Here is an 18,003-nt window from a genome sequence, read left to right as displayed (position 1 = left end):
ATGATTTATTCATCCACATCGATTGATGTGAATGGAGAAATCTGGTTTGCCAGGGCATACGAGCTGAAGTGGGTATGGATGTTGGGCGGAGCTCCTATGTCCTGGCAGATGCCTTTCCCCTCCTTTTTCTTTTTTTGGCAGAGATTTTTTCATCCACATTGATCGATGCGAATGAAGAAATCTGTGCCGTTCATTTTTTTCTTTCAGCCCAGAGGCTGAACGGAAAAAAAAAATCTCATTACCCGTATGCTCAATATAAGGAGAATAGCAGAAACTCCTAATGCTGGGCATACATGTAATGATTGTGGAGACCCTCAAATGCCAGGGCAGTACAAACACCCCACAAATAACACCATTTTGGAAAGAAGACACCCCAAGGTATTCGCTGAGGGGCATATTGAGTCCATGAAAGATTGAAATTTTTGTCCCAAGTTAGCGGAAAGGGAGACTTTGTGAGAACAAAATCAAAAAAATCAATTTCCGCTAACTTGTGCCAAATTTTTTTTTTTTCAATGAACTCGCCATGCCCCTCATTGAATACCTTGGGGTGTCTTCTTTCCAAAATGGGGTCACATGTGGGGTATTTATACTGCCCTGGCATTTTAGGGGCCCCAAAGCGTGAGAAGAAGTCTGGTATCCAAATGTCTAAAAATGCCCTCCTAAAAGGAATTTGGGCCCCTTTGCCCACCTAGGCTGCAAAAAAGTGTCACACATCTGGTATCTCTGTATTCAGGAGAAGTTGAGGAATGTGTTTTGGGGTGTCTTTTTACATATACCCATGCTGGGTGAGATAAATATCTTGGTCAAATGCCAACTTTGTATAAAAAAATGGGAAAAGTTGTCTTTTGCCAAGATATTTCTCTCACCCAGCATGGGTATATGTAAAATGACACCACAAAACACATTCCCCACCTTCTCCTGAGTACGGACATACCAGATATGTGACACTTTTTTGCATCCTAGGTGGGCAAAGGGGCCCACATTCCAAAGAGCACCTTTCGGATTTCACAGGTCATTTACCTACTTACCACACATTAGGGCCCCTGGAAAATGCCAGGGCAGTATAACTACCCCACAAGTGACCCCATTTTGGAAAGAAGACACTCCAAGGTATTCCGTGAGGGGCATGGCAAGTTCCTGGAATTTTTTATTTTTTGTCACAAGTTAGTGGAAAATGATTATTTTTTTTTATTTATTTTTTTCCATACAAAGTCTCATATTCCACTAACTTGTGACAAAAAATAAAAACTTCCATGAACTCACTATGCCCATCAGCGAATACCTTGGGGTCTCTTCTTTCCAAAATGGGGTCACTTGTGGGGTAGTTATACTGCCCTGGCATTCTAGGGGCCCAAATGTGTGGTAAGGAGTTTGAAATCAAATTCTGTAAAAAATGACCTGTGAAATCCGAAAGGTGCTCTTTGGAATATGGGCCCCTTTGCCCACCTAGGCTGCAAAAAAGTGTCACACATCTGGTATCTCCGTACTCAGGAGAAGGTGGGGAATGTGTTTTGGGGTGTCATTTTACATATACCCATGCTGGGTGAGAGAAATATCTTGGCAAAAGACAACTTTTCCCATTTTTTTATACAAAGTTGGCATTTGACCAAGATATTTATCTCACCCAGCATGGGTATATGTAAAAAGACACACCAAAACACATTCCTCAACTTCTCCTGAGTACGGAGATACCAGATGTGTGACACTTTTTTGCAGCCTAGGTGGGGAAAGGGGCCCACATTCCAAAGAGCACCTTTCGGATTTCACAGGTCATTTTTTTTACTGAATTTGATTTCAAACTCCTTACCACACATTTGGGCCCCTAGAATGCCAGGGCAGTATAACTACCCCACAAGTGACCCCATTTTGGAAAGAAGAGACCCCAAGGTATTCGCTGATGGGCATAGTGAGTTCATGGAAGTTTTTATTTTTTGTCACAAGTTAGTGGAATATGAGACTTTGTATGAAAAAAAAAAAAAAAATCATCATTTTCCACTAACTTGTGACAAAAAATAAAAAATTCTAGGAACTCGCCATGCCCCTCACGGAATACCTTGGGGTGTCTTCTTTCCAAAATGGGGTCACTTGTGGGGTAGTTATACTGCCCTGGCATTCTAGGGGCCCAAATGTGTGGTAAGGAGTTTGAAATCAAATTCTGTAAAAAATGACCTGTGAAATCCGAAAGGTGCTCTTTGGAATATGGGCCCCTTTGCCCACCGAGGCTGCAAAAAAGTGTCACACATCTGGTATCTCTGTATTCAGGAGAAGTTGAGGAATGTGTTTTGGGGTGTCTTTTTACATATACCCATGCTGGGTGAGATAAATATCTTGGTCAAATGCCAACTTTGTATAAAAAAATGGGAAAAGTTGTCTTTTGCCAAGATATTTCTCTCACCCAGCATGGGTATATATAAAATGACACCCCAAAACACATTCCCCACCTTCTCCTGAGTACGGAGATACCAGATGTGTGACACTTTTTTGCAGCCTATATTCCAAAGAGCACCTTTCGGATTTCACAGGTCATTTTTTACAGAATTTGATTTCAAACTCCTTACCACACATTTGGGCCCCTAGAATGCCAGGGCAGTATAACTACCCCACAAGTGACCCCATTTTGGAAAGAAGAGACCCCAAGGTATTCGCTGATGGGCATAGTGAGTTCATGGAAGTTTTTATTTTTTGTCACAAGTTAGTGGAATATGAGACTTTGTATGAAAAAAAATAAAATAAAAATCATCATTTTCCACTAACTTGTGACAAAAAATAAAAAATTCTAGGAACTCGCCATGCCCCTCACGGAATACCTTGGGGTGTCTTCTTTCCAAAATGGGGTCACTTGTGGGGTAGTTATACTGCCCTGGCATTCTAGGGGCCCAAATGTGTGGTAAGGAGTTTGAAATCAAATTCTGTAAAAAATGACCTGTGAAATCCGAAAGGTGCTCTTTGGAATATGGGCCCCTTTGCCCACCTAGGCTGCAAAAAAGTGTCACACATCTGGTATCTCCGTACTCAGGAGAAGGTGGGGAATGTGTTTTGGGGTGTCATTTTACATATACCCATGCTGGGTGAGAGAAATATCTTGGCAAAAGACAACTTTTCCCATTTTTTTATACAAAGTTGGCATTTGACCAAGATATTTATCTCACCCAGCATGGGTATATGTAAAAAGACACACCAAAACACATTCCTCAACTTCTCCTGAGTACGGAGATACCAGATGTGTGACACTTTTTTGCAGCCTAGGTGGGGAAAGGGGCCCACATTCCAAAGAGCACCTTTCGGATTTCACAGGTCATTTTTTTTACTGAATTTGATTTCAAACTCCTTACCACACATTTGGGCCCCTAGAATGCCAGGGCAGTATAACTACCCCACAAGTGACCCCATTTTGGAAAGAAGAGACCCCAAGGTATTCGCTGATGGGCATAGTGAGTTCATGGAAGTTTTTATTTTTTGTCACAAGTTAGTGGAATATGAGACTTTGTATGAAAAAAAAAAAAAAAAATCATCATTTTCCACTAACTTGTGACAAAAAATAAAAAATTCTAGGAACTCGCCATGCCCCTCACGGAATACCTTGGGGTGTCTTCTTTCCAAAATGGGGTCACTTGTGGGGTAGTTATACTGCCCTGGCATTCTAGGGGCCCAAATGTGTGGTAAGGAGTTTGAAATCAAATTCTGTAAAAAATGACCTGTGAAATCCGAAAGGTGCTCTTTGGAATATGGGCCCCTTTGCCCACCGAGGCTGCAAAAAAGTGTCACACATCTGGTATCTCTGTATTCAGGAGAAGTTGAGGAATGTGTTTTGGGGTGTCTTTTTACATATACCCATGCTGGGTGAGATAAATATCTTGGTCAAATGCCAACTTTGTATAAAAAAATGGGAAAAGTTGTCTTTTGCCAAGATATTTCTCTCACCCAGCATGGGTATATATAAAATGACACCCCAAAACACATTCCCCACCTTCTCCTGAGTACGGAGATACCAGATGTGTGACACTTTTTTGCAGCCTATATTCCAAAGAGCACCTTTCGGATTTCACAGGTCATTTTTTACAGAATTTGATTTCAAACTCCTTACCACACATTTGGGCCCCTAGAATGCCAGGGCAGTATAACTACCCCACAAGTGACCCCATTTTGGAAAGAAGAGACCCCATTTTGGAAAGAAGAGACCCCAAATAAAAAGTTCTATGAACTCACTATGCCCATCAGCGAATACCTTAGGGTGTGTACTTTCCGAAATAGGGTCATTTGTGGGGTGTTTGTACTGTCTGGGCATTGTAGAACCTCAGGAAACATGACAGGTGCTCAGAAAGTCAGAGCTGCTTCAAAAAGCGGAAATTCACATTTTTGTACCATAGTTTGTAAACGCTATAACTTTTACCCAAACCATTTTTTTTTTACCCAAACATTTTTTTTTTATCAAAGACATGTAGAACAATAAATTTAGAGCAAAATGTATATATGGATCTCGTTTTTTTTTGCAAAATTTTACAACTGAAAGTGAAAAATGTCATTTTTTTGCAAAAAAATCGTTAAATTTCGATTAATAACAAAAAAAGTAAAAATGTCAGAAGCAAAGAAATACCACCAAAAGAAAGCTCTATTAGTGAGAAGAAAAGGAGGTAAAATTCATTTGGGTGGTCAGTTGCATGACCGAGCAATAAACGGTGAAAGTAGTGTAGGTCAGAAGTGTAAAAAGTGGCCTGGTCTTTCAGGGTGTTTAAGCACTGGGGGCTGAGCAGTGGCGTACCGCCCATAGAGGCAGACCACGCCACTGCTATGGGGCCCGCGGCACTGGGGGGCCCGTAGCGCAGAGAAGGCCCCGCCCACACTATTTGGCCCCGCCCACTCATGACCTGCTGCAGCCGGCTAATTGCTTTTTTCTCCCCAGGGCCCAGCCCCAACATCAACTCATCTTTGCCTCACCGCACCCCCCCCCCCCCTCCCCTGACCTGACCTCCTCCTGACCGTCTGCCGGAATCAGGATCAAACACCAGCCTGCATGTGGCGCTCGTGCCGCTGGCCAATCAGCACAAGGCAACTCTGTTGAGGCAGCTGCTGATTGGCCAGTGGCGCAAGGGGGCGGGCGGGAGAATCGGCTCGAACTTCGCCGTCGGGCCGGCCCTTCACCAGAGACGAGTCAGTGCCTGCCCTGTGCTGAGGAGAGAGAGGGAGTCCGGAGGAAGATTCTGAACTCTGAAGCAGTGGTGAGTAGTACTGTGAGTGAGCACTGAGCAGTGCACCGGTTGTGTCCCTGGCTGACCTGAACTTGAGTCTTGAAGTAAGTCACTCGTCTCAGAATCAGTCAAGTGAAGTACCGTTCGTTCGTCCCACTCCCTGCAGCAGTGCCTGGCCCGGCCGACTAGCAATTTACCCTTTTTTTTTATTTTTATGAATCCATGTTTAACAGAGTACCTTTTTTCCATCTGTCTTGTTCTTTTAATTGTCAGTCCTGTCATTTCTTCAAAAAATCGATTCTTATGATATGTAAATGACGCTGTAAGGAGCCCAGAGGGGCGTTATTCTTTCTCCACGGTGCCCAGGAACGCCCCTCTGAAGTGCCGTACCCAGCTAAATTTGAAAACTAATAACGCCTCCAAGACGTTTTGCGCGGGATTTGGGATGCCGGCGAAAGGAGGATCGGGGTGTTTGCAGCAGAGCGCGGCGCTGAGGAGGGGGGGTGTTGAGCACTTAGCCGTGCCTCTGGGAGGCGATTTAGATGAACTTGTCTTGGAGGTGTTATTAGTTTTCAAATTTAGCCGGGCACGGCACTTCAGAGGGGCGTTCCTGGGCACCGTGGAGAAAGAATAACGCCCCTCTGGGCTCCTTACAGCGTCATTTACATATCATAAAAATCGATTTTTTTTGAAGAAATGACAGGACTGACAATCAAAAGAACAAGACAGATGGAAAAAAGGTACTCTGTTAAACATGGATTCATGAAAAAAAAAATTGGGTAAATTGCTAGTGACAGATTCCCTTTAACAGGGCACCCCAAATAAGGAGACCTGCAGGCTGCAGCAGATATCCCATGTGACAGGTCACCCCCAGGAAACCCCTAGGCTCCATTCACACGTCCGCAATGTGTTTTGCGGATACACGGAGCCACGGATCCGCAAAACACGGAAAACGACAATGTGCGTTCCGCATTTTGCGGACCGTACATTGCCGGCACTAATAGAATATGCCTGTTCTTGTCCGCAATTGCGGACAAGAATAGGACATGTTCTATTTTTTGGCGGAAACGGAAGCACGGATGCGGAAGTGCGGATCCGCAAATGTGGATGCGGACAGCACATTCCGGCCCCATTGAAAATGAATAGGTCTGCACCCGTTCCGCAAAATTGCGGAACGGATGCGGATCCATTTTGCGGACGTGTGAATGGACCCTAACAGTTTCTGTAGGTCATGTATAAATTTATTTAATGGGGGTGTGGCACGGGAGGAGCCAGGTCAGGAAGTGGGAGGGGCCATGGTGGGTAGTGGGCGGGGTTAAGGGGCCCAATTCAGATTTTTGCTATGGGGCCCAGTGATTTCTATGTACGCCTCTGGGGCTGAGGTGGTTAAAGAACCTTTCACTTTAAATGCAATACTGACAAATGCAGAAATAAATGACTTTCACTTTAAATACTTTAGAGTTCATATAATACAAACTGTCCTTTGTCTTTTATTCCTGAACAAGAAAATGTCACTTTATACCAAAATCTACTGTGCAATGATAAGTAATAAGGAAAGCTCTGGCCTTATTCTGAAGAGCAGGAACAAATGTATATCTTAAAGGAGACGTGTATTTTCTTGATGATGCTCTGCTCTGCGTTGACTTGCGATGCTCTGCGATGACTTGCGATGCTCTGTGATGACATGCCATGCTCTGTGCAGACTTTCGATGAGCTGGCTTGGATACGCTGCAGCAGGTTTTGGGCCTAGTGGCGGGAAACTAGCTGGCTGCAGTACGTGGTCTCTCCGTGGATAGCGGTGTGGGCACTCTAGCTCTGGACTTTGGCCTCCCACCATGTGTCTCTTTCTCCCTCTAGGGATTGCAGGAGGGTTGGCGCTCTTTCTCTGACTATTTTGCCTTTGCAGTTCTGCCACTTTAAGAGCCGGCTGCAGTTTGACTAAAGCACACGTTCTATGGCCTCTATGTTAGCTCCGCTGAGATGTCTGTGCTTGCTCACTCAGGGAACAGTTGCTGCGCGGCGGTATATGTTGGCGCTCTACTGCGCTCTTTACTGTGCAAGTTGAGGAGAGATATCACTTCGCCCTCTGAGGGTAATAGTTCCACTGTGGCAGGCGCAGCACTATGAAGTGCCTTTTGCACTGTGGCATTAGAAGAATTTTGATATCTCTGACTTTTAGTCTAACCAGACTGTCTATTACTCTGTAATTCCTCTATGGAAACAGTAGGTTTAAAGAGCACACCAAATGCTTGAAATAATTTCTTTATTAACTTCAACTTTTCTTCATATATAACACTGCCGCCTCCGCAGCAGATAGTCCATGTACAAAACATGTGTTGAAAATATATCACAAAATAGCGGTATGCATAAGATGGTGGTTCAACTGTTCAATCTTGTCATTCAACATAAAATGGTGGATATATTTCTCTCTTGAGTATCTTTACTCTCACTTTAAGTTATTAAAGCACTTTATGATCTCTCTGAGAGGTATATCTGAGGTTAACCAATAGTTCACTTGCTTTACTGGGTTTGCATTTTGCTCTATACAATTGCTTATGATCTGGTATGAGCAGTTCGCATTTGTATGCAATTTGTTTAGATTTGAAGAAAAAAGATAAGTTTTGTCCAGCTTGTATTTGTGGCAATCCAAAGGCTTTTATTCAATAATCAGTAAAATCCAGGTACAGAAAGCAGAGTCTACATGTTTCGGGCACAATGCAATTTCAGCCCTTACTCATGACAATTTCAAATATACTGTGAGTTGTTCTTATAGAGGAGAGGGGAAGGGCTCCTCCACCTGAAGTAATCAGGCTGAGAGTCGACCCCTCCCAACTACAAGTGTGCACATAGGTAAAAACATACCAAAATTTCATTTCATATAGTTCATTAAAACAATACATTCAAAAAACTAGAGGAAAAAAGCGCGGGGAGGAGAAAGAAAGGAGAAATAAATGGAGGATAAATTTATGGTTAATACTGTAGAATAAGGTCCAGTCTTTTATTTAGACCAGGCATGTCCAAAGTCCGGCCCGCGGGCCAATTGCGGCCCGCGGTCCGGAGTAAAACGGCCCCCCAGAGGTTTGATTAAATCGTTGGTATTCCGGCCCCCGAAAAAGTTAAAAAACCAATAAGAGGTGGTGACAGAAAACGGAAACTTTTGAACAGAGAATCTTACTGGATTTTCCGTTTGGAAAGCCGCCAGCCTCATGGTCTAAATAAAAGACTGGACCTTATTCTACAGTATTAACCATAAATTTATCCTCCATTTATTTCTCCTTTCTTTCTCCTCCCCGCGCTTTTTTCCTCTAGTTTTTTTGAATGTATTGTTTTAATGAACTATATGAAATGAAATTTTGGTATGTTTTTACCTATGTGCACACTTGTAGTTGGGAGGGGTCGACTCTCAGCCTGATTACTTCAGGTGGAGGAGCCCTTCCCCTCTCCTCTATAAGAACAACTCACAGTGTATTTGAAATTGTCATGAGTAAGGGCTGAAATTGCATTGTGCCCGAAACATGTAGACTCTGCTTTCTGTACCTGGATTTTACTGATTATTGAATAAAAGCCTTTGGATTGCCACAAATACAAGCTGGACAAAACTTATCTTTTTTCTTCATATCTACATATTTCTCCTGTTTTCGGGTGAAGGAGTTGGTCCGTGCTATACCGGTGGAATCCTTGGCAGGTGAGAGCTGCTCAAACCCTTGACTTTCACAATTTGTTTAGATTGTATGATTGTATGGCTCAGTGGTTCGTTTGTATGGTTGCAATTGTGAACTTTTTGTTTGCAATTGGTGGAACTATTTTGGCCTCTCTTCTTCCATAAAACACAGCTATTAGTGGAGTGAATGTCTGTTCAGTTTCTATCTCTGGTGAATAATCATTTCTAGCAGCTCATGCTAGGGAATTTCCCACACAGGCTGTGTGTGAGGCTGGCTGTGATTGGCCGACTCCTGCTATGTGTGAGGCTGGCTGTGATTGGTCTAGACTCCTGTCCAGCAACAACAGTTTAACTCTATGCTTTCTTCTGTGTCATTAAGCTTACCTCACATCCATATAATGAATCTTAAAGGCATATTATCTTTTCTGCTTCTGTGAACACAATATATATAACAGTTATATGACATCCAAACATGAAGTCACTGTAAATAACTCTGCTTTTGTCTTTAACACACAAACATAGGAACTGTATTAAGGTTATTGGCAGGTCTAGCGGTATAAACATATAAGCCATTTTAGCAACCTGGGACAGGTCTCAGCTGGCCAGCTACACTTAATATTGTAGGCTTAGGTTAGGCCAAGGTTTTTTGCTGCTGCAAAACCTGATAGTATACACCTCAGCTGAAGCAGAATGTAATAGCTCACATCTCAGCTGCTGTAGAACCTCATAATACACACCTTAGCTGCTACAGAATATAATACGCACCTCAGCTGCTGCAGAACCTCATAATACACACCTTAGCTGTTGCAGAACCTCATAATATATACCACAGCTGCTGAAAAACCTTATAATACACATCGTGGCTGCTGCATAATACAACACACACCTTAGCTGCTGCAAAAATCATAATACATACCTCAGCTGCTGCAGAACATCTTAATCCCCCCCCCGAGCTGCTGCAGAACCTCCTCAGACACACTTCAGCTGCTGCAGAACCTGATAATCTGATACTACAGAACACATAAGGCTTTGATCACGTGTATTGGTTGCTTCAGTCGCAGATCAGGTCATAAATGCTAGACATAATTTTGTAGTCTGCCAGGCTCCAGGATCGGGTCTTGTCGTCTATGATGTGCCAGATCCGGCATTACTGTGATTTCCGTTGTTGTGCTCCTGAGGTGTGAACAAAACTTAATACACACCTCAGATGCTGCAGAACATCACTGTCATGACAAGAGAACCTCAAGTCTTATCATGACCATGTTGTTATTGGAAATTAGAGGTCAATATATGGAGGGGTAAAAAAAAGTGGAGAAATACAACTGCCAGCATGTTTAAGCAGTTATTATATGGCATCAGTGGACATTATAAGTGGGGAGAGCTACAAATCTCAGCATGTCCAGACTGTTATTATAAGGCAGCAGTAAACATTACATGGAGAGGTATACATTAGGACAGAACTACAACTCCCAGTATTTCTAGGACATCACTAACCTCTCTTACAGGCACAGCACAGAAGCTCCTCCCCATGTAGTTCACCACATTTTCCTCTCTACTACTGAACTCCATATCCTGGCAGTGGTCACATGATGACATCATCACAGGTCCTTCACCTGCAAAGCTGCTAAACTTTGTATTCCTGCACTGATCTCATAATGATGACATCATCGCAGGTCCTTCTCCACATCATTCTTGCTTTCACAGCTAGCCTCCTTAGTGTAATTAGGTGGCAGACATTCCCTGCAGGGCCGGTCCCCTTGCTTGAAAGTCCTCATCAAAGTACAGTACAATGTGTGTGAATGGGTTTTACAAGCATAGAAATATTCCATGGATTCAAGGCATACTGTGGATTTTCAGTGCCTGGCCCCACCTACTTGTTTTCGCTCCACCTTCTGCCAATTTGGACCTACAATATGAGGACACTTTTTTCAGTTATACATACAAGGGTTCTATTTTGCATTCCGTCCTTAAATTCCATTATATTCCATTATAACTCTGTTATAACAGAATTGTGAATGCATATGTAAACCCACCATAAGTCAATAATGATGGATAAAAAAATTTCGGATCTGAAAAAAAACTGATCTGCCACCCATTGACTTACAATGATTTTAGTGCTGGATCTGATTTGTTCCATTTCGATGTAACACAACCGCATCCTAACGGAACGGATGCATCTGGATCTGTTAACATCAAACGGAACCGTTTTGGTGCGGCTTTGAGATCCTCTGCAGGATCTAAAAAACGGAAACCAAAACGCAAGGCCTAAATAATGTACCCAAAATAATTTTACATTTATTTCAAAGTTTTCAGCACCTCACTTATACATTATTTCAGGGAAAATGCCAATTCCTCATGTAATTTAGCAAAATGGTGGCAGAGAGTTGTGGAGGGCTGCAACTGCGTGCCATGTTCTGGTAGTAGGCAGTACAGTGAATTGAGGTTTCTCCAGCTGTGTTAGCCTCCTCCACTCACTATTTGTCACTGTCTTTCTTCTTTTTATATAAAGCTTTACTTTTTCATCTATATCACATTCTATATACATTATTTTTTATAAAACTCTGTAGTAAGTAGAGGCACATTTCTTTTTGGTTCCATGCAGTTTGTCACTGTGTTGTGCTTTTCTGGGGTGTCAGTTTAACAACTCAATATCCACACATCGTGTTCTGTAGATACATTAAGTGATAGATCACCTAACTCCATTGATAGAAAATGCTACATTGAAACCACTTTTTTTTTCTCACGCTAAACTGTAGATTTATGAAATTGACCAAAAGAAAAACCGTCTTTGTTGCCCCCAGCAACCAATCACAAATCAGCTTTCTTTTTCCAAAAATAAAATATGAAATGAAGGTGATGCTGTGGTTGCTATGGGCAACAAAGACAGTTTTTGTCTTAGACTTTAGACAGTGTTAATAAATGAGACCCGTTATGTTTAACGCTTTTGAAAAAGTTTCCTATACCAGGTAATTTACAGATAATATGTTTTAATTAAAATAACAGAATAAAAAAAATAGTATATCTGTTTGCTAAACTGTAAAAGTAAATTCCCTAGGCCAGGTGATCAGAGTTTTACCACTGTGTAAAGAGGACATAAAAGCGATAAAAAAATATGAATGTGCTGTGTTGAGCTTGTATTGATTGCATTATCCTGCTTCTTCTGCTGGATGTGTCTTGTGTCATCCTCCCCTTCATGCTTTGTCACGGCAAACATTCTGTTTTAATGCCCTCTTTTGTCTATTGCAATAAAGAAAAAAACTTTTTGTCTGTCTATTATTGCAGAATAGAAGTCCATAATACTGCAGTGCTTGAGTTTTATAATAGATGGAAAGTTGCCTGCTGAGTTTGAATAATCCTCCCCTTTGTTTCAGCTGGTCTGCGCTCTGAGGCTTGACAGATGTTTCTGCCTCACGCATACTGCATAATGCCAGCTACTCACATCTTGTCCATAATCACACAGGTTATTGAAGTTACTGGTAGAGATGAGCGAATCAAAGTTGACGAAGTGGAATTCGATCCAAATTTCTGGAAAAATTCGATTTGCACCAAATCCGTGGTAACGAATCACATCTTTTACTCAAATGGCTGCTTCACATGTTAGGACATGGAGCAAAGAACTCTGGGAACGAGGGATCACCCACAATGCCATGCATTCAGCCAATCAGCAGCCAGCCAGCCCTGTGATGTCGCAGCCCTATGAATAGCCTCAGCCATCTTGGATTCAGCCATTTTTTAGTGTACTTAGTGCAGGAAGAGACGTCAGCAGGCACTAGGGACAGTGGTAGAAAAGACTAAAACTTTTTTTTTTTTTTTTTTAAATATAATTTTTTTTTCCCTCCCAATCCAAAGAGTAACAATTTGACATTATCATACCATTACAGACATGGAAATGGCTTTGACATAGAAAATATGAGAATACATGTTCAGCATGTTACATCATAAGGAGTATTAAAATAAATTAACATAACATAACAGTTCCCCCCTCCCCCCCTCCCTTCCCAGCATCAGCTTAAGCACCACATCTGGTATCACTCGGCTATACACTGCGTGCAGAATTATTAGGCAAATGAGTATTTTGACCACATCATCCTCTTTATGCATGTTGTCTTACTCCAAGCTGTATAGGCTCGAAAGCCTACTACCAATTAAGCATATTAGGTGATGTGCATCTCTGTAATGAGAAGGGGTGTGGTCTAATGACATCAACACCCTATATTAGGTGTGCATAATTATTAGGCAACTTCCTTTCCTTTGGCAAAATGGGTCAAAAGAAGGACTTGACAGGCTCAGAAAAGTCAAAAATAGTGAGATATCTTGCAGAGGGATGCAGCACTCTTAAAATTGCAAAGCTTCTGAAGCGTGATCATCGAACAATCAAGCGTTTCATTCAAAATAGTCAACAGGGTCGCAAGAAGCGTGTGGAAAAACCAAGGCGCAAAATAACTGCCCATGAACTGAGAAAAGTCAAGCGTGCAGCTGCCAAGATGCCACTTGCCACCAGTTTGGCCATATTTCAGAGCTGCAACATCACTGGAGTGCCCAAAAGCACAAGGTGTGCAATACTCAGAGACATGGCCAAGGTAAGAAAGGCTGAAAGACGACCACCACTGAACAAGACACACAAGCTGAAACGTCAAGACTGGGCCAAGAAATATCTCAAGACTGATTTTTCTAAGGTTTTATGGACTGATGAAATGAGAGTGAGTCTTGATGGGCCAGATGGATGGGCCCGTGGCTGGATTGGTAAAGGGCAGAGAGCTCCAGTCCGACTTAGACGCCAGCAAGGTGGAGGTGGAGTACTGGTTTGGGCTGGTATCATCAAAGATGAGCTTGTGGGGCCTTTTCGGGTTGAGGATGGAGTCAAGCTCAACTCCCAGTCCTACTGCCAGTTTCTGGAAGACACCTTCTTCAAGCAGTGGTACAGGAAGAAGTCTGCATCCTTCAAGAAAAACATGATTTTCATGCAGGACAATGCTCCATCACACGCGTCCAAGTACTCCACAGCGTGGCTGGCAAGAAAGGGTATAAAAGAAGAAAATCTAATGACATGGCCTCCTTGTTCACCTGATCTGAACCCCATTGAGAACCTGTGGTCCATCATCAAATGTGAGATTTACAAGGAGGGAAAACAGTACACCTCTCTGAACAGTGTCTGGGAGGCTGTGGTTGCTGCTGCACGCAATGTTGATGGTGAACAGATCAAAACACTGACAGAATCCATGGATGGCAGGCTTTTGAGTGTCCTTGCAAAGAAAGGTGGCTATATTGGTCACTGATTTGTTTTTGTTTTGTTTTTGAATGTCAGAAATGTATATTTGTGAATGTTGAGATGTTATATTGGTTTCATTGGTAAAAATAAATAATTGAAATGGGTATATATTTGTTTTTTGTTAAGTTGCCTAATAATTATGCACAGTAATAGTCACCTGCACACACAGATATCCCCCTAAAATAGCTAAAACTAAAAACAAACTAAAAACTACTTCCAAAAATATTCAGCTTTGATATTAATGAGTTTTTTGGGTTCATTGAGAACATGGTTGTTGTTCAATAATAAAATTAATCCTCAAAAATACAACTTGCCTAATAATTCTGCCCTCCCTGTATATGTTCTTGGTAACACCTATGTCACTTTCAAGATTCCCAGTCTATCCTTTAGGTCCTCTAACAGATACCACTCCGTAAGCTTAAAAGGAGACATAATCCGAATATATTCACCTGGATCAATATGACCCAGAATAAATTTGCGCCATGTTAAATATACTTTTCTTCCCTTTAGCCTCTTTTTGTTGTGTCGCCTCTAGCCATTTTAGATGAAACATACGCCTGAGACGCGTGATGACCATAGAGACAGAGGGAGTCTGAGATTGAAGCCACAAGCTTAACAAGCATTTTTTTGCCCCTAGTACAATCTTATGTTCCAGTGGCAAAAGAGAGGTCGTTGTGTAGCTATCGGATTGGTCATCCTTATTATATTGGACGTGCAGGATCACCACCGCGGGAGTGATTTCCGTCTCGTTCCTACCACATTTTTTCAGTAGGTCCGAAACTTCGTCCCAATATGATCTCAATCTCGGACAGCTCCATAATCCATGGTATAGATCTGATCTAGAAAGATCACACTTTGGACATGCTACCAACCTGTCTTGTTTTGAGCCTGCACTTGGAACATCAAACCCATATATTGCGTGATGCAAAATTTTGAAGTGGGTCTCACGCCAATTTTCATCTGGAACAGCCTGATGTAGCGCCCCTATGCCTGCCCAAACCAGCTGGTGTAAGTCTTTAACCTCCAATAATATTTCCCACTTCCGGAACATTTTCTTGGGGTCAACTCTCTCCCATTTGTTTCTCAGAGATTGATAGAGAAGTGAAATTGTCGGTCTAATTCATTTGCCCTCCATTCCTTTGTTAGATCCTTACATATTTCCTTGCCATATGACATAAGTTGCATGTACAATAGGAATGTTAGACCCTGCAATCCCCACTTCTCTTTCAATTCCTCCTGTGTTTTCCATCTAGACTCTGTCTCGTGGAATAAATCACCCATCTTCCTTTATCCCTTTACTTAACCATATTGCTATATCTTTGCTGCTCCTTCCTGGCTCAAAACTAGGGTTGGCTGCGATTGGGAGATGCTTAGATATTCGATAAGGCAAACCATACATCCGCAGTATTTTCCATACTACAATGGTATCTCTTAATAACAATGACTTTTTAATTGATCCTGGTAAGTTAGGTATACTGGTGTGTAATAATGCCATCAGGTCCCAAGGTTTTGCTAACTGTTTCTCCAGACTGAGATTTGTATAGTGAGAAGTCTGATTTGCCCAATCCAATATGTATCTGCTATTACATGCGATATTGTAACCCCTGACATCCGGGAAGTTGATTCCCCCCACCTCTCTTCTCAGTTTCAGTTTGTCCAAAACAATTCTCGGTTTCTTGCCCTGCCATATAAACCGCACAAATTTGCTTTCCAGGAGTTTGACATCAGCATGTCGTAGTAATAGTGGAATAGTCTGCATTGGATATAACAATCTAGCGACTCCCATCATCTTCACTAAACAGCACCTTCCCATCAGGGAGCGGGGTAGGCCTTGCCACCTATCCAGATCGGCTCCTATACGGGACAGCAATGGTGGGAAATTTAATTGATATAGAGAGTGCGGGTCCCTTCCTATTTTCACCCCGAGATATGTTATGTTAGATTTGGTTATACTAATTCCTTGATCCCTTTTTACCTTATGTAAGGTACTACTCATGGGTACCAAAGGTAGGAGTTCACATTTGGAAATGTTTACCTTGTATCCTGAATAAGTTCCAAAAGCCTCTAAAGCCTTAAAAATAACTGGGATGTGTTCCCCCGGTCTAGTCAGAAATAACACCACATCATCGGCAAAGAGCGCCGCCTTCACTTGCTTTACTCCCACCTCAACACCTGTATACAAGTCTGACGAGCAAAGAAGCCGTGATATGGGTTCAAGCGCTAGGTTGAAGAGCAGAGGAGAAAGCGGGCACCCCTGTCTTGTTCCCTTTTCCAGTTTAAACGGTTTGGAGAGGTAGCCCTGAGTATACACCCGCGCCTTTGGGTTATTGTACAAATTTGTAATAAACGTCCTAAAAGCCCCCTTGAATCCCAATTTGTCCAATACTGCCTCCAGCCATGCCCACCTTACATTATCAAAGGCTTTTTCAGCGTCTAAGGTGAGCATGGCTGGATGTTCCCCTGGCTGAGGGTCATGTCTAACCCTATCTAGAACTGTTAAAACCGTCCGAATATTTTTGACCGCTGAGCGGCCCTGGACAAACCCCACTTGTTCAGCGCCTATCCAAGACGGTAAAAAAGAGGCTAGCCTGTCAGCAATGATTTTGGATAAGATCTTTGTGTCTACATTTATCAGGGATATAGGTCTATATGAACTAGGCATAAGGGGGTCTTTCCCTGATTTAGGCAGGAGCTTAATGTAAGATACATTATCCTTATCTGGATGGGACTTGCCCTTCAATACGTCATTGTAAAGCTGCACCATTATTAGGGAGACCTGCGTGATCAATACCTTATAATATTCTCCCGTAAAGCCATCAGGCCCTGGAGCTTTCACGTTTTTAAGACCTCTAATGACCAGCTGGAGTTCCTCCACGGTTACATCCGCGTTTAATTTCAGGAGCTGCTCAGATGTCACCGTGGGCAACTCCACCCTGTCCAAGAGGGTATCAACTAGTGATGTTGGAGAGTGGTCCTTGTATAAAGCCTCATAATATTGACCTACTATCTCACTAATGCCTGCCGGGTCAATGACTATCTTCCCCTCATCATCTTTTAGACAAGATATATACTGAGGCTCTCTCCGGCCTTTTGCTAGATTGGCCAGTAAACGGCCTGCTTTATTCCCAAAACGGTACAATTTAGCTTCTAAAACTTTTTGCTATATAGAAGTTCAGGGAAAGGATAGGGAGGAATAGTATTGAAGCAGAACAGGGTTCAGTAGGGGAGTTTACAGCCTGGGTAATAAGAACAATCCTATTACACCTTACTGCACTGACTGCAGGTGTGCAAGTGCTGTTTGATACAGCCATTAACAGGGTTTATTAGTCTACTTTTACACTTGCATTTGGCTTTCCGTTTGTGAGATCCGTTCAGGGCTCCCAAAAGCGGTCTAAAATGGATTAGTTTGCATTCTAATGCATTCTGAATGGAAAAGGATCCGCTCAGAATGCATCAGTTCAGTCTCCATTCCGCTCTGGATACAGACACCAAAACGCTGCTTGCCGCGTTTTGGTGTCCGTCTGATGAAATTAAGCCAAACGGATCCGTCCTGGCACACAATGTAAGTCAATGGGGACAGATCCAATTTCCCTTTTTGGCATGTATTAGTGGCACAAAAAGAGTATTTTCCGTTGTGAGGTGAAGTGAGAAAATTACAGCCCTTTTTGACGTGTATTTTTGGCAAAAAATATAGATTATTTGCTGTTCAGCGGTGCAGTTATATGTTCTAAAGTCTTTTGTGGCGTGTATAAGTGTAAGAAAATAAGGGCCTATTTGCCGTTCAGTGGTGCAGTTATATGCTCTAAAGCCTTTTTTTGCGTGCATAAGTGGAAAAAAATAAGGGCCTATTTGCCGTTCAGCGGTGCAGTTGTATGTTCTAAAGCCCT

The sequence above is a fragment of the Bufo bufo genome, chromosome 4 (assembly GCF_905171765.1).
Source record: "Bufo bufo chromosome 4, aBufBuf1.1, whole genome shotgun sequence".
Taxonomy (NCBI): domain Eukaryota; kingdom Metazoa; phylum Chordata; class Amphibia; order Anura; family Bufonidae; genus Bufo; species Bufo bufo.
This window is presented reverse-complemented; position numbering follows the sequence as displayed.